Here is an 18,895-nt window from a genome sequence, read left to right on the forward strand (position 1 = left end):
AAGTGTCTATTCGCAATTTTGCTAATCTTTCATTTGCAATTTTGATAAGCTAAGATTCACTCCCAGTAGGCGGCGGCTTAGCGTGTGCAAAGCTGCTAAAAGCAGCTTGCGAGCGAACAACTCGGAATGAGGGCCCGTGTCTTCCTTCTTACAGAACTGGTGGTGCCTGCTTCTGTGCACAAGGCCCCGATTTTGGAAGGCTCTGCAATGGTCTCCTTGGGACCCACTGGGCCCTAGACAGGCATATATATTGTCTAGCGGTAAATCCAGCACTGCATGATTGTCTGAGGGGGATATTCAATTGTCCCCAATAATTGTGCAGGGAAAAAAATGGGGTTTATCATAATTGTTGCTCACAATTTAGCTTTGAGCAATTAAATTAATTTTCCATTTTCAGGTAAAAACACATAGGGTTCGGGGTAAGTTTCCAGACCTGTGTTTGCGCAGCCCCCCTCCCCCTCCCCCTTAAAAAAACGAGGATGATAGGACTGGTTATCTGGGATTTTTTTTTTGCCTGCCTCAAGCAAGCGGAAAAATATCCCTGATGACTGCCATCATCAGGGACAATTGCATATCCCCCTGGGGGTCACTTAGCTGCAGTAAAGTACTGCAACTAATTGAATATCCTCCTTAGTGGGAAATATTTACAGATAAAAGTTCTTGAAAATAAAGCTATTTTAATGCTGGTTTAGTAAGGTCACATAGACCTTGTTGCAAAGTGAGTGATGTCACTGTGTCTATTCACTAATAGAAACAATTTGAGTTATAAATGTCCAGGTGTTATAACTTTTATACAATATTTTACAATGCATCTGCCAAACATAGAAAGGCCTCTAGAAGAAATATGAAAGAATCAATTTTTTTTCTTGGCTGGTAAGAATTTAATTCAACCTTGTGTTTCTTTACACTTCTAAGGAGACTTACTCTGCAATGAAAAATGGGCAATTTATGTAAAAGAAATAAATAAAACTATGTACAGTTAAAAGGTGACTGTTCATGTTTTCGTATCACCAGTTGCTATTAAAATCCCCCCTCCCTCATTCTTATGCTCTTGCTGTTTTCTCTCCGATACACCATAGACTCTTCAAAATGTATTGCAGAAGCATTAGGAAAGATGTATTTCATCTGCTGAACTCAGCGCAGGTTTGTCACTGCCATGTAACACTGTTACTGACCATTTTAATCTGTACAGAGGGATATTGCAAGCTGTTTTTAGACAGCAACAGAAGGAGATATTTAAAATTAATTATGATGCAGAGTGAGCCTGATGTGGTTTCTGGCCAGTTGGCAAGAACACCAACCTCACTGTAGCAGTCACCTTGACACCTCTTGAGCCTCATCTATTTGTTATGTTGTTTATAAAAGAGTAGGGGGACACATTTGTAAAAATGCCAGTTGTGGTGTTACCACTTATCACAAACGATGTCATAGCCACTCTTTTGTTCACTTTTCACAAAGCATGGAAACCACTGACATGCAATACTAGCAGGCTTAACTCAAATGTTTCATGTCTGCATGCTACACATAGGGGTAAATTTACTAAGATTCGTATTTTCCCGTTTCAGGTCAAAGTTCAATCACGAATGACATCGAAAGTGTAAAACTGCAACTTTTTGAATTTGTTACGATGGATTTACTAAGCTGTCGTATTCGGGTTTTTCTTTTCTTCCGATGTCGATGTCATTCGTGTTTTTTTTGTGTTTTTTACGGCAGTGATTAGCAAAACACTGCCGACTTTTTTACAATTAATCTCGGCCGGATCTGTGTGATCCGTGCTGGGGTTCTATTTTTTTTAATTAAACACTGTAAAATTTAAAAAAAAAATTGCGTGGGGTCCCCCCTCCTAAGCATAACCAGCCTCGGGCTCTTTGAGCCGATCCTGGTTGCCGAAATATGGGATAAAAAATGACAGGGGTTCCCCCATATTTAAGCAACCAGCATCGGGCTCTGCGCCTGGTCCTGGTTCCAAAAATACGGGGGACAAAAAGAGTAGGGGTCCCCCGTATTTTTAAAACCAGCACCGGGCTCCACTAGCTGGACAGATAATGCCACAGCCGGGGGTCACTTTTATATAGTGCCCTGCGGCCGTGGCATCAAAAATCCAACTAGTCACTCCTGGCCGGGGTACCCTGGGGGAGTGGGGACCCCTTCAATCAAGGGGTCCCCCCCCCCAGCCACCCAAGGGCCAGGGGTGAAGCCCGAGGCTGTCCCCCCCCATCCAATGGGCTGCGGATGGGGAGGCTGATAGCCTTTGTTGTAAAAGAAAAGATATTGTTTTTAGTAGCAGTACTACAAGGCCCAGCAAGCCTCCCCCGCATGCTGGTACTTGGAGAACCACAAGTACCAGCATGCGACAGAAAAACGGGCCCGCTGGTACCTGTAGTACTACTACTAAAAAAATACCCAAAAAAAGACAAGACACACACACCGTGAAAGTATAATTTTATTACATACATACACACATACATACATACTTACCTTAAGTTCCCACGCAGGTCGGTCCTCTTCTCCAGTAGAATCCAAGGGGTACCTGTTGAAGAAATTATACTCACGAGATCCAGGGGTCCAGGCTCCTTTGGCGAAATCCAGGGGTAATCCACGTACTTGAAAAAAATAACAAAATGGTGTCCCGACCACGAACTGAAAGGGGACCCATGTTTGCACATGGGTCACCTTTCCACGAATGCCAGAAACCCACTTTGACTTCTGTCTAAGTGGGTTTCTTCAGCCAATCAGTGAGCGCCACGTTGTAGCACTCTCCTGATCAGCTGTGTGCTCCTGTCCTCACTGACAGGCAGCACACGGCAGTGTTACAATGTAGCGCCTATGCGCTACATTGTAACCAATGATGGGAACTTTCTGCCCTGCGGTTGACCTAAAGTGACGTCACCGCTGAGCAGAAAGTTCCCAGCATTGGTTACAATGTAGCGCATAGGCGCTACATTGTAACACTGCCGTGTGCTGCCTGTCAGTGAGGACAGGAGCACACAGCTGATCAGGAGAGTGCTACAACGTGGCGCTCCCTGATTGGCTGAAGAAACCCACTTAGACAGAAGTCAAAGTGGGTTTCTGGCATTCGTGGAAAGGTGACCCATGTGCAAACATGGGTCCCCTTTCAGTTCGTGGTCGGGACACCGTTTTTTTTTTTTTTTTCAAGTACGTGGATTACCCCTGGATTTCCCGAGGAGCCTGGACCCCTGGATCTCGTGAGTATAATTTCTTCAACAGGTACCCCTTGGATTCTACTGGAGAAGAGGACCGACCTGCGTGGGAACTTAAGGTAAGTATGTATGTATGTGTGTATGTATGTAATAAAATTATACTTTCACGGTGTGTGTGTCTTGTCTTTTTTTGGGTATTTTTTTAGTAGTAGTACTACAGGTACCAGCGGGCCCGTTTTTCCGTCGCATGCTGGTACTTGTGGTTCTCCAAGTACCAGCATGCGGGGGAGGCTTGCTGGGCCTTGTAGTACTGCTACTAAAAACAATATCTTTTCTTTTACAACAAAGGCTATCAGCCTCCCCATCCGCAGCCCATTGGATGGGGGGGGACAGCCTCGGGCTTCACCCCTGGCCCTTGGGTGGCTGGGGGGGGGACCCCTTGATTGAAGGGGTCCCCACTCCCCCAGGGTACCCCGGCCAGGAGTGACTAGTTGGATTTTTGATGCCACGGCCGCAGGGCACTATATAAAAGTGACCCCCGGCTGTGGCATTATCTGTCCAGCTAGTGGAGCCCGGTGCTGGTTTTAAAAATACGGGGGACCCCTACTATTTTTGTCCCCCGTATTTTTGGGACCAGGATCAGGCGCAGAGCCCGATGCTGGTTGCTTAAATATGGGGGAACCCCTGTCATTTTTTTTCCCATATTTCTGCAACCAGGATCGGCTCAAAGAGCCCGAGGCTGGTTATGCTTAGGAGGGGGGACCCCACGCAATTTTTATATGAAAAAATAAGCACTTTCCCACCCCTTCCCACTGATATACATGCACGGATCTCATGGATCCGTGCATGCCTATCCAATCACGAATAAAAAAAAAAGGTCTGTTTTTTTTTAGCACTTTTTTACGAGTTGTAATTTTTCACGGCAGTGTTTGTTTTTTTTTTGCTTTACACTTCTTAGTAAATGACCGAGATTCATACTTAAACAGCCGCGTTTTGACCGATGGTGTATTCATTCGTAATTTTTTACTTGGACTTGCAAAAAATTACGAATGCCCTCATCTCTGCCGTGATTAGTGTTTAGTAAATTACCGAGATGACACTTTGATGAAAAAACGGCATCTCGGTCAAAATCGGGAGCTTAGTAAATTTCCCCCATAGTGTATTGCCCAGGAGTGGAAACCAAATACTGCCCTGATTTATGCTGTACAATCAGTTATAACTGCAATTGCTGCATCATATTTCAAGGTATTTCCAGCTATCTACTTCATACAGTATGTCTAATATGTCTAATATGTATGTCTAATAATGCTCTATGTGAATTATTTTATTGGGATAATTTAGAAAGCTTTGCTACTATTCTTTTTTATTTTGCCTCATGCATAATAAAGTCTTTTTGATAAATGTGTACATCAGTTCCAAATCAATCCATCTGTTATATCTCTCCCTAATTCATTATGCAATATTACGCAAATCGCCTGACCATCTGCAAGATGTAGCTCACCATGGTAATTTACAAAGCTTTACTGACTAGCTTTATAAAGCATTTCCATTTGTGACTGACCTTCTTATAATTGTCTCTCTAGCAATTATGAGCAATTATGTTGTTTTAGGTAAAAATCTAGAATTTTAATTGTAGGTTGGCTAACTGTAGCTACCTTTAGCTACTTGTTATTCTGGAAAATGAATAAACATTTCAATTTTGGAGTGCAGGAGAGTGGAATTCATCATGCAGCCCTCTGGTTGCTGGAAACTACACATTCCAGCATGGCCTGCCACCAGAGCTGGTGCTACCATTAGGCAGCTATAGGCAGCTGCCAAAGGGTGTCGGCCACTGGAGGGTGCGACTGAGTCCACAAAAATAAATAAATAAGGATTTCTCTTTCAGTACTGGCAAGTCTCAGCCCACGACACTGCACACTTACTTGTGAGTGCAGTAGACTCGAGTCAGCAGCAGTGATGGCTGCCTCTTCACTCTTCTGCAGTCCTCCCCTTCATTACGGGTGCTACCAGCCTGTCACTCACAATCACCTAAGATGCTCCACTCCCTAAACAACATGAGGAGCTGCTGCTGCTACTGCATGGAGCCAGCTAAGGCATGTCTGTTATGCTTTATAGGAGAAAGGATTAATGGGTGGGGGATTTATGTGTGCTGATAGGGTTAGAGAGTGTGTGTGGGGAAGGTTAATGAGTGCTATTAGGGTGAGTGAGTGAGTTTGTGTGCTTGTGTGTGTGGGAAGCGGTTTTATTGTGTGCTGACAGGGTAACTGTGTGGAGGGAGGAGTGGATTTATTGAGTGCTAGCAGGGTGAATGTGTGTGGGGAGTGGTGGATTTATTGAGTGCTAGCAGGGTGAATGTGTTTGGGAGTGGTGGATTTATTGTGTGCTGACAGGGTGAGTGTGTATGGGGAGTGGTGGATTTATTGTGTGATGACCTGGTGAATGTGTATGGGAGGGGTGGATTTATTGTGTGCTGACAGGTTTCACTGTGTGTGTGGGGAGGGGTAGATTTATTGAGTGCTGACAGGGTGAGTGTGTGTGGGGGAGTTAAATGAGTGCTGGAAGGGTGAGTGTGTGGGGGGATTTATTTAATGCTGATGGTGAGTGTGTGTCTGGGGGGGGTTATTGAGTGCTGGCGATATAGTGAGTGTGTGTGGCGTGTGGATTTATTGAGTGCTGACAGGGTGAATGAGTGTGTAATTAAGATTTTAATGAGTGCTGGCAGGGTTTGTGGGTGTGGGTTAATGAGTGCTGGCAATATGTATGTTAATGAGTCCTGTCAGGGTTAGTGTGTGTGTGGGTTTGTGTTAATAAGTACTGGCAGAGTTTGTGGGTTTAATTTAATGAGTGCTGGCAACATGTGTGTTAATGAGTCCTGTCAGATTAGTGTGTGTGCGCGGGTGTGTGTTAATGAGTGCTGACAGGGTTTTGTCAGTTTAGGTTAATGAATGCTGGCAACATGTGTGTTAATGTTTTCTGTCAGAGTTAGTGTGTGTGCGGGGTATTAATGGGTGCTGATATTTATTGTAAGTTGTAACACAGATGTGTAGCATAAATATGTATTGGGACCATTGTGTGGAATAATTCATACTATGTGGCATACAATATATTTGGGGCACAATAATGTCACATATTATGAATTGGAGGGAGTAGGGGCGGTAGGTGAAATGTTGCCTGGGGCACCTGGAAACCTTGCACCAGCCCTGTCTGCCACAATTTTGCTATTAGGACATGATAGTTCAACAGCAATGGAGGGACGCATTTTAAATAACCCTGGTGTAGCAGACTGAATATAGAATTATTTTTCTATAGGTTAAAGTCTAATACACTATACTGAAGGCTGAGATATTGCACAACAACCAAAGAACCTTATTACATATATTCTAAAAACATCTTTTCCAGGCCTTTTAGGGCACTACACCAAACAAAGAAGTTAAACCTTAAGCATACAGTATTTTAAGGCTTTAAGTAAAGCATTGTGTAGAACTGTACACATAAGTAGTGCTCTGGCTTTCCATAAATAACATGTTCTGGTGTATGTGTAAAATAGTTTTAAGTAATAGCAATCCATGTGTAGAACAGACTTCCTCTCCTTTCAACCTTAGCACTATATGATAATGCTATAATATGCCAGAGCAGCAAAGAGCTCATTAGTTTTCTGAGCACTATGGGTCTGTTGCAAAGATGAATGCAAATCATCCAAAAATACTCCAGCATTGCATGCATAAAACTAAAGGGTATATTTAGGGTTGTTAGCAAATTAAAAAAGCATACTCATTGGCAAAACCATGTTGCACTGCAGGTGGGGCAGAAGGTAACATATGCAGCGATATTTAGATTTGGGTAAGTTATATTGTTTCTGTGCATGGTAAATATTGGCTGCTTTATTTTTACACTGCAATTTAGATTTCAGCTTGAACACACCCCACCCAAATCTAACTCCCATCACTGTGCTTTTTTGGTTTGCTAACAAACTTGAATAAGGCCCTTAGGGGTACATTTACTAAGAAGTGATAAGAACGGAGAAGTGAGCCAGTGGAGAAATTTCCCCATCGACCAATCAGCAGCTCTGTATAATTTTATAGTATGTAAATTATAGATGTTACTTCAGTGCTGATTGGTTGCCATGGGCAACTTCTCCACTGGCTCACTTCTCCACTCTTAACACTGCTTAGTAAATGTACCCCTTAACGTGTACATTAACCAGTATGCAGAATTGTACTCATCTTTGTGATTTCCCTACCTCCTATCTGTGCAATTAGTTTGATAGCTGTCATCATCATCAACAGTTTGCTATTACACCAGGCTATATACTTGGTGCAAATGCTACACCAGGTAAAATATTGCTTCTGTTCAACACTATGTATCCTGTACTTCTATCAACACATATTCATGAAGTTTGTTTACAGTGTGTGAGAACACCCTATTACAGTCCAGTTAAAACCCTTCAATCACATGTGGAGATGCAATTGAAACACATGTCTCAACAGTACTTGTGTAAACTCTGTTGAAGAGCAGGTGCAGTGTTGATATGTTCTGTATTAGTGTATATTTAATTCTGCAACAGGCCCTATATCACAGGTCATTCTCTGCTGAGCACAGTACATATACAGTATATATATATATATATAGATATATATAGATATATATATATATATGTATCCAATACTCGGCACTCTATTTCCAAAACGTCTGCAGCATGCCCGGTGCCCTACTTAGCTTATACAGCAATATAAACCCACGATAGGCGGCACTCACGGACTTGTGAAATATAAGAATAGAGATCACTCCATTCTTGAGCTTTTATATATATATATATATATATATATATATACACTGCTCAAAAAAATAAAGGGAACACTTAAACAACACAATGTAACTCCAAGTCAATCACACTTCTGTGAAATCAAACTGTTCACTTAGGAAGCAACACTGATTGACAATCAATTTAACATGCTGCTGTGCAAATGGAATAGACAACAGGTGGAAATTATAGGCAATTAGCAAGACACCCCCAATAAAGGAGTTGTTCTGCAGGTGGTGACCACAGACCACTTCTCAGCTCCTATGCTTTCTGGCTGATGTTTTGGTCACTTTTGAAAGCTGGCAGTGCTTTCACTCTAGTGGTAGCATGAGACGGAGTCTACAACCCACACAAGTGGCTCAGGTAGTGCAGCTCATCCAGGATGGCACATCAATGCGAGCTGTGGCAAGAAGGTTTGCTGTGTCTGTCAACGTAGTGTCCAGAGCATGGAGGCGCTACCAGGAGACAGGACAGTACATCAGGAGACGTGGAGGAGGCCGTAGGAGGGCAACAACCCAGCAGTAGGACCGTTACCTCCACCTTTGTGCAAGGAGGAACAGGAGGAGCACTGCCAGAGCCCTGCAAAATGACCTCAAGCAAGCCACAAATGTGCATGTGTCTACTCAAGCGATCAGAAACAGACTTCATGAGGGTGGTATGAGGGCCCAACGTCCACAGGTGGGGGTTGTGCTTACAGCCCAACACCGTGCAGGACGTTTGGCATTTGCCAGAGAAGACCAAGATTGGCAAATTCGCCACTGTCGCCCTGTGCTCTTCACAGATGAAAGCAGGTTCTCACTGAGCACATGTGACAGACGTGACAGAGTCTGGAGACGCCAAGGAGAACGTTCTGCTGCCTGCAACATCCTCCAGCATGATCGGTTTGGCAGTGGGTCAGTAATGGTGTGGGGTGGCATTTCTTTGGGGGGCCACACAGCCCTCCATGTGCTCGCCAGAAGTAGCCCGACTGCCATTAGGTAGTGAGTGCGTGTGACTCCAAATCCAGACCTCCATGGGTTAATAAATTTGATTTCCATTGATAATTTTTGTGTGATTTTGTTGTCAACACATTCAACTATGTAAAGAACAAAGTATTTAATAAGAATGTCATTCATTCAGATCTAGGATGTGTTATTTTAGTGTTCCCTTTATTTTTTTGAGCAGTGTATATATATATATCAATATTTATTGAATTGTTGAGGATAAGTGAGTTTACTTTGGTGAGTGCTGGGTTCTCTGTTTGTATTTATTAGAGCGATGTGGTCATGGGCTACATGCACCCCGCCCTGTGAGTGGTAAGTACAGCTGTGTACCCCGCTTCTGTGGTGGAGAGTGCAGTGTTACATGCACCCCACCCTGTGAGTGGTAAGTGCATAGCTGTGCCCCGCTTCTGGTGCGGTGAGTGCTGTGGTTTTTCCTCTGTATGTATATGAAGGGGTTAATCTATGGTTAGCTCTTATTAACCGTGGCCACTAGCTTTCTCATGCACCCCTGTGTGGACTTTATTATCCTGAACCTGTCTCAGCTGTTTTTTAGCAATCATCTTTGAGCCAGTGCAATAGGTGACTAGTGTGCCTTTAAAAGCCATAAAGTCTGTGGCAGGTACACATTACATCTAGCAGGCAGATGATGCAGCAGTGTGGTAGTCAGGTTTTAAGACTCTGTGATAGTGTAGGACCTGTATGAAGGTGGGGTACCTTGAATCGGTATACAGGCTTCCGTGCATTGGCCAATCCACCAACTAAACCCCCATCATTTATTTATTGAATTGTTGAGGATAAGTGAGTTTACTTTGGTGAGTGCTGGGTTCTCTGTTTGTATTTATTAGAGTGATGTGGTCATGGGCTACATGCACCCCACCCTGTGAGTGGTAAGTACAGCTGTGTACCCCGCTTCTGTGGTGAAGAGTGCAGTGTTACATGCACCCCACCCTGTGAGTGGTAAGTGCAGCTGTGTACCCCACTTCTGTGGTGGAGAGTGCAGTGTTACATGCACCCCACCCTGTGAGTGGTAAGTGCATAGCTGTGCCCCGCTTCTGGTGCGGTGAGTGCTGTGGTTTTTCCTCTGTATGTATATATATATATATATATATATATATATATATATATATGGGGAAAATACATATTTATTAAACTCTAAACTTGATAAACTGTATATATATGCTATCAAAAATGTCCATGTATCAAAATAATGATTCATTGTATAAAAAAATGCACATTCCCAGCTACTACTGTACAAAAAAATGTAGATACGTAGTATCATAAGAGAGTGCTATACAATAGTACTTGTTAAAAAAATGTTTAATTAAATTTGTCTAAAAACAATATAATTAATAAACCATATATGGCACCAATAGTTACCGCTGCTTGAATTTAGTCCATGTGCCCACCAGTGAATGAGTCCACAAAGTGACTGTCCTGGAGCTCCAAATATAGGATAATTAAGCACAGTATAGTGCTATTTTGTAACTCCAAATGGGCTGCTGATAATATAAAACATACATGTTTAAGTGCACGTAGCGGCCGTACATCCAATGAAGAAGCCGCCAACCAGCTCAGTTGATGTTATTGGATCTGAAGACCCAGCACTCTCAAGGTATCCCTCCCCACCGCCAGCTGATCTCTCACCGTTGCTGCTGCTGCGAGGCCGGCTGACGTGATATTATCCGGTGGTGTGCATATGTAGCGCGGCGGTACCTTGGTGTTCTCGGGGAGGGGAACCAGGCGCTGCCCCGGGTCGCTGTATAAAGATGTATAAAAAGCAGCCTCCAATATATAAGGAATCCAAGTGGTTTAAATGGATAGATGCAGTAGGTAGCCTCCTTAATGCATTTCTCCATGTATAAATGGTACGGTTTCATCAGAAAATGAAAACCGTTTACACAGCGACCCGCAGCAGCACCTGGTTCCCCTCCCCGAGGACATCAAGGTACCGCCGCGCTACATATGCGCACCACCGGATAATATCACATCAGCCGGCCTCGCAGCAGTGGCAATGGTGAGAGATCAGCTGGCGGTGGGGAGGGATACCTTGAGAGCGCTGGGTCTTCGGATCCAATAACATCAAATGAGCTGGTTGGCGGCTTCTTCATTGGATGTACGGCCGCTACGTGCACTTAAACATTTATGTTTTATATTATCAGCAGCCCATTTGGAGTTACAAAATAGCACTATACTGTGCTTAATTATCCTATATTTGGAGCTCCAGGACAGTCACTTTGTGGACTCATTCACTGGTGGGCACATGGACTAAATTTAAGCAACGGTAGCTATTGGTGCCATATATGGTTTATTAATTATATTGTTTTTAGACAAATTTAATTAAACAATTTTTTAACAAGTACTATTGTATAGCGCTCTCTTATGATACTACGTATCTACATTTTTTTCTCCTCTTGTTTGTGCAATAGCGAGTATTACAGAACACTCGTATGAGGGCAGCTTTAAAGGTATTATTCTAATCATTTATCATATTGGTGAAACAGCTTTTTAAATCAGTTTAGTTAAACTTTTTATTTATTTATTTTTTATCGTGCGCCAAAAAATAATTTAATAATATTTTTATTTGGTTATTTATATTAGGTTTCCTACTGTACAAAGACTCAATTCATAAATAGTGATTTATAGTTATGGTCTCTCAACAGATACTATCCCTCTTTATTAGCCAATATTGTTAGGGTCAGTATTAGTAGGAAATAATGTTACCAAGTAGCTGGAAAGTTGAATCCATAGGAAGTAGCATGGGTGCATGAACAAACTCCATCTGTAGATTGTTAAGGTTCTCGCAGTCAGGATCCACAAATGTAATATTTTTGGAGCTTGGTGAATTTAGGTTCTCATACTATTACATGGGAACAGAGGGCCTGATCGGATTGAAAGGTAAGCAGGAGATATCCGTGATATCTATTGCATTACCTTTATAATAAATGTCCCTGATACTAATTTTTTACAATAGTAGGTGAAAATGATAATCCTTTTAGTGTGCTGGTGGAATATTTTTCCTTTTTTCTTATCTAGAATATACCCTCCTGTGAAGGAGCACTACATTGATAAGAAGCCAACATTTTATATTGCTGTCCTAAGAGACATGGATGAGCCAGTATTTAGATGGCATTCTGATCCGTGTAGGGCCATTTGGAGGATCTTGGGGTACCTCAAGGTGTGTTGAATCTCAATTTAGACATACTGTATTTATGTATGTGCTATTATAATGTAGCATAACAATATGCAATTTTATGACCCATATTGGGTGCTATTATTATGTTGCATTAGTAGCAGAGATTACTTGATCTGGCCTAGTAGCTTAATAGTATCTTTTAAAATATACTGTATGCAAACTAAGATCTCTGTATTTCTATTATTATGTAGTATTCAAATCTCATTGCTGATCCTTGTCAGTGTGCTGGGGGAATATTTTATTTTTTTCTTGTTTAGAATAACCCCTCCCTTTCATGCGCCTATTGAGGAGCACTAAATTGATTGAGCAGCCACCATTTTATATTACTTTTTTCATGTTGCTCAACATATTCTTCTTTTTCTACTTCTTCTTCTTCTTCTTCCTCTTTAGCATTAACATACATTGATAAAATATAATACTGATATATTATATGTTGTATGTTTGCATTTATTCAGAACAATAATTTTATCATGTACAGTTATATACAAAAGCATAAAAACAATGTTCCTTATTCACTGCAAAATATTTTTATGTGATAAATGTATTTAAGTGATATGTTGAAATGCTTATTAAAGATGAAAAATTAAAGTGACATTAGCTCAAATTACAACATACTGCAGATTTCTTATACTTGTAAGGCATGTTTTTACATGAGCTGTAGGTATAAATAGGAAATGTGAAAGGAAAAGATAATGAGATCTAGTGAAATAGAAATTTTTCTACATGAATAGTCAAGAACAATGTAGATACACCAAATGTTTCTCAAAATTGAAACCATAAAAAATAGTTTTACTTGAAGGTTGATTAAAGGAAATATGTTTATGTACTATAATATAGGTACATTCTGTTAAAGTAAATATTTCTACAAGTAAGATGCAAGTGTAAGACAAATGAGTAGCAGAAATAAAAATACAGACAAAAGGAAAACATATACTGTATGTATATTATGGTCCGGATTCAATTATCCTTGTTATTTTATAGCATGAGAAAAAGAATGGTATGCCTCAGGCTTTTACGCCATATCTATTCAATTACAACACCTTATCCTTGCATGGTATAACCCATAGATTCCATATGAGTACCCAGTGCTATATATTTATGCTTTTGTGGCACCCACGATTATGGCACCAGTTGTGGTTTTCTGTTGGAACCTCCCTCAGGCTCTAACAGAAATCTGCATTAAGGGGGTCAGATGCATCGTACGGGTACAAAGAGGATCGGTGCTGGGGGATGGATTTAGCGAAGATTCCATTCGCACAGTCGAAGCAAGGTGATTGACAGAAAGAGGGCATTTATGGGTGTCAACTGACCGTTTTCTGGGAGTGTTTGGGAAAATGCAGGCATGTCCAGGCATTTGCAGGGCAGGTGTCTGAGGTCAATTCCGGCACAAAAAAGACTGAAGTGATCACATGGGTTGAGTAAGTCCAGAACTACTCTGAAACTGAACACATTTTTTTTTCAGCTGCAAAGGCATTCACACACTTGCAAAGTTAAATTACACTCCCCCGTTGGTGGCGATTATGCGCTTGCATGGCTGCTAAAAGTTGCTAGCGAGCGATCAACTTGGAATGACCCCCTAAGTGCTGCTGCGGACTGTAATTGAATAGCCCTGACTACCAATTAGTCCAGAAGATAATTACAGTGGATAATTGAATCCAACTCTATGTTTCTATAGCTTTTGAGGACAGTGTGCAACATATCCTTATTACTTTCATTATCACTGACATGTGGAGGCCGTGAACACACTGACACATTTTATATGAATGACTGAAAAGTTTTCGTGTTTCTTAGCAGTGCACAAGAATCACTTCCCTTTCAGATGTAACAAAAAACATGCCCTTTGTGTTTTTGGCAGCCAATGTGTTCGAATAATCTAATATGTCTTTTTTAAGGAAAGGAAAGAGAGGAAACATAAAATCCAAGTAAGGAAGGTAATGATGCAGCATTGTGTACACAAATATATAAAAAAAAAGTATTATGCACTCTTTGAAAAATTCACAAAGATCATCCAGGAATGTCTTAAACTGGCCATACGCCTCAAGATTTATTGTCCAATCTGGCTGGTTGTATTGAAAATCTGGTAATACATGGGAGCAATAGACAATTGACCATTTGGTCTGAAATGCTGAAAATTTTCAAAATGGACGTTCAGACAAATTGGTTAATCAAATTGCCTGATTGACCATTTCTGTCAGTTTTCTGGCATTTCAGATCAAATGGTCAATTGTCACTTGCTCCCATATATTACCAGATTTTCAATCCAACCACCAGATTGAGCAATAAATCTTTAGGTGTATGGCCAGATTTACTCAGTGTCAATGCGGTAAGAATGAATGTCAGCTGTATGCTCTTTTTATAAGACTATAGACATGTGTCATTTGCTTATGCTTACAGATAGCATGGAATGTAAATTTGCTTTGATTTGTATATTATTATTGTGGAAAGTACTATAATAATATGTGATGTCTCAAGAAGAGGAAGAGGGAAAATAGATACATAGGCTGAAAATTATCTTAAGTGACATATCATACTGATAAGCAAGTCATTGCTGATGAGTAACTGAGTGAAAATAGAATCTCAGTACCGAAACTATTAGACAGTGGTGGTTGGGGAAATTAGGAATGAGGGTTTACAATTGATAGACACAGAAAGACTGATATGGAAGCAGACAGTCATTAAACTAAATGTCAACATTAAGATGGGTAGTTACTCAGACAAAGGTCAATACCAGGAATCAAATGAAAGCATAAATGGCACACAGACACAACAGATGATATCATACAAATATTGAACCAAGAATATCACAAGGATATAGAAGAGGAAGAACCTATTACCAAAACCAATATGGCAGAAATGAGGTCCTGCTCTTAGGGCCTTAGAAGCCATCCATAAATGAAGGAATGCCCTTATGTACTAAAATGCCCCCAGAACTTTGATTAGCACGAAAAACATTGGAATTACATGAAACTGAGAGTGACCGTATCAGTAAACAAAAAAAGAGACAAGATTGCACCAAAATCAGAACAATACAGACACATGTAAAACAACAAGACTGAGTTTGTAATGCCATCTTAAGTTCTTAGTCCTGTTGTTTTACATGTGTCTGTATTGTTCTGATTTTGGTGCAATCTTGTCTCTTTTTTTGTTTACTGATACGGTCTAGATGAGATACAGATCAATACAAAGATTGAAAGCAGAAGGACACAGACTATTACAAAGTCAAGTACTGAGACTACTACTAAAACAAAGGGATCTATATTTTTATTTTTAACAATGTCCCCATACAAAGTAACATTCCATGTAGTTGAAAACTGGCAAAATGTATTGTTATTGTTGTTGGTAATTTATAATACATGCTTGGAGGAACATGATTCGAAGTGGATTCTGTGAAGCCTCTTTGGCTTGCAAGTCCCCCATTAAAGGTATTTAGTTATGCCAATTTAAGATGGCATTACAAACTCAAGATGGAATTTATGTCCTTTGTGAAGTTGCGTAGACAACACAATACCCACAGCATGCTATTGGAACCTAGAGAAATCAGTGATTTATTTGAGCTGTCCCTTTCTGAAATAGAAAGAAGTTAATAATGTTGATATTACAATATTGCCAGTTATAGTTTTTATGTAATATTAAGTTTTTAATTAAAAATTGATTTAAAAAAATAATAAACAGTCAAAAATGAATTGGTATCTGATACTCCAAGTCAAAGGGCAAGTGACCTGAATGCCTTTGTTAGCTTACTTTGATGCACTGGTATAAGTCTATCCACACAGAAACAGAAAGTTTGGTTATACTGTTAATTTATAGGGTGAATTCTATGCCTCACAGGATATCTTATTTGTAGTGTAGGGGCATAGGAAGAACTGTTTGGTTAAAGTCTTGTAATAATATCAAAGGTGATTGAATTCAGAGCCAGGCCAAGCTTCATTAGAGTAATATTGAAATTAGAAAATTCTAAGGTTGCCTGGGGTTCAGGAAAAGCCAATATCTGACTGGATAAAAAATAAGATTTTAAACCTACCGGTAAATCTATTTCTCGTAGTCTGTAGAGCAGGGCTGGCCAAACCGGTCCTCGAGATCTACCAACAGTTCATGTTTTCCAGGCCTACTGGAGATCTGTAGAATTGTCAGTTAGGAATGAATGCAGCACATCTTAATTAGTAATGACTACACCTGTGCTCTAGCTAGGTGGGCTGGAAAATGTGAACCGTTGGTAGATCTCGAGGACTGGTTTGGCCAGCCCTGCCGTAGAGGATGCTGGGGACTCCATAAGGTCCATGGGGAATAGACGGGCTCCACAGGAGACATGGGCACTTTAAGAAAGAACTTGACTCTAGGTGTGCACTGGCTCCTCCCTCTATGCCCCTCCTCCAGACCTCAGTTAGAGAAACTGTGCCCAGAGGAGATGGACAGTACGAGGAAAGGATTTTTGTTAATCCAAGGGCAAGATTCATACCAGCCACACCAATCACACCATATAACTCGTGATAAACTACCCAGTTAACAGTATGAAAACAACAACATAGCATCAGTTCAAGACCGATGAACTATAACATAACCCTTATGTAAGCAATAACTATATACAAGTCTTGCAGAAGTAGTCCGCACTTGGGACGGGCGCCCAGCATCCTCTACGGACTACGAGAAATAGATTTACCGGTAGGTTTAAAATCTTATTTTCTCTAATGTCCTAGAGGATGACCCGTAAGGACCATGGGGATTATACCAAAGCTCCCAAATGGGCGGGAGAGTGCGGATGACTCTGCAGCACCGATTGAGCAAACAGGAGGTCCTCCTCAGCCAGGGTATCAAACTTATAGAACTTTGCAAAGGTGTTTGACCCCGACCAAGTAGCAGCCCGGCACAACTGTAGTGCCGAGACCCCTTGGGCAGCCGCCCAAGAAGAGCCCACCTTCCTAGTGGAATGGGCCTTAACCGATTTTGGTAACGGCAATCCTGCCGTAGAATGTGCCTGCTGAATCGTGTTACAGATCCAGCGAGCTTTGAAGCAGGGCCGCCAACTTTGATGGCTGCATACAGGACAAACAGTGCTTCTGTTTTTCTGATCCTAACTGTTCTGGCCACGTAAATTTTCAAAGCCCCGACCACATCAAGGGACTCGGAATCCTCCAAGTCACGTGTAGCCACAGGCACGACAATAGGTTGGTTCATATGAAAGGATGAGACCACCTTAGGTAGGAATTGAGGACGGGTCCGCAGTTCCGCTCTATCCATATGGAAAACCAGATAGGGGCTTTTATGCGATAAAGCCGCCAATTCCGAAACTCGCCTAGCCGAAACCAAGGCTAACAACATGACCACCATCCAGGTGAGATATTTCAACTTCACTGTCTTAAGTGGTTCAAACCAATGTGACTTAAGGAAACTTAACACCACGTTAAGGTCCCAAGGCGCCACCGGAGGTACAAGAAAATGGATAAGGCCGAAATCTGAACTTTTAATGGAGCCTAAATTTAGGCCCAAATTCACTCCAGTTTGTAGGAAACGAAGAAAACGGCCCAGGTGGAATTCTTCCATAGGAGCATTCCTGGCCTCACACCAAGAAACATATTTTCTCCATATTCGGTGATAATGTTTAGATGTCACGTCCTTCCTAGCCTTTATTTGCATAGGAATGACCTCATCTGGAATACCTTTTTCCGCTAGGATCCGGCGTTCAACCGCCATGCCGTCAAATGCAGCCGCTGTAAGTCTTGGAACAGACAGGGACCTTGTTGTAACAAGTCCTGCCTTAGAGGAAGAGGCCACGGATCTTCTGTGAGCATTTCTTGCAGATCCGGATACCAGGTCCTCTGTGGCCAATCTGGAACAATGAGAATTGCTCTCACTCCTCTTTTTCTTATTATCCTCAACACCTTGGGTATGAGAGGAAGAAAAGGAAACACATACACCGACTGGAACACCCACGGTGTCACTAGGGCGTCTACAGCTACCGCCTGAGGGTCTCTTGACCTGGCGCAATACCTTTGTAGCTTTTTGTTGAGACGGGATGCCATCATGTCTATTTGGGGTAGTCCCCACTGACTTGCAATCTGCGCGAAGACTTCCTGATGAAGTCCCCACTCTCCCAGATGCAGAGCGTGTCTGCTGAGGAAGTCTGCTTCCCAGTCGTCCATTCCCGGAAGAACACTGCTGACAGAGCGCTTACATGATTCCCCGCCCAGTGAAGAACTCTGGTGGCTTCCGCCATTGCCACTCTGCTCCTTGTGCTGCCCTGGCGGCTTACATGAGCTACTGCGGTGATGTTGTCTGACTGGATCAAAACTGGTCGATTGCGAAGTAAGATCTCCGCTTGACGTAGGGCGTTGTATATGGCCCTTAGTTCCAGGATGTTGATGTGAAGACAAGTCTCTTGACTTGACCAAAGTCCTTGGAAATTTCTTCCCTGTGCGACCGCTCGCGTCCGTGGTCACCAGGATCCAGTCCTGAATGCCGAACCTGCGGCCTTCTAGAAGGTGAGCACTGTTTAGCCACCACAGGAGAGATGCTCTGGCCCTGGGGGACAGGGCAATCCGCTGACACAATCGCAGATACGACCCGGACCATTTGTCCAATAGGTCCCATTGGAAGGCCCTTGCATGGAATTTGCCGTATGGAATGGCTTCGTATGTTGCCACCATCTTTTCCAGAACTTGAGTGCAATGATGTACTGACACTTGTGGTTTCAACAAGTTCATGACTAGAGTCATGAGTTCCTGCGCTTTTCCCTTCGGAAGAAAAAACCTTTTCTGGTTTG

At 41.9% G+C, this 18,895-nt stretch overlaps 1 protein-coding gene across 1 annotated transcript in view; it reads right to left on the minus strand.

The window, feature by feature from the left end:
* The window catches only part of TRHDE (thyrotropin releasing hormone degrading enzyme), a 992,175-nt gene that overhangs the window by 362,278 nt on the left and 611,002 nt on the right, over positions 1–18,895 (minus strand). The gene's annotated exons all lie outside the window — the stretch shown is intronic.

Source organism: Pseudophryne corroboree, chromosome 6 (genome assembly GCF_028390025.1).
Source record: "Pseudophryne corroboree isolate aPseCor3 chromosome 6, aPseCor3.hap2, whole genome shotgun sequence".
NCBI classification, from domain to species: domain Eukaryota; kingdom Metazoa; phylum Chordata; class Amphibia; order Anura; family Myobatrachidae; genus Pseudophryne; species Pseudophryne corroboree.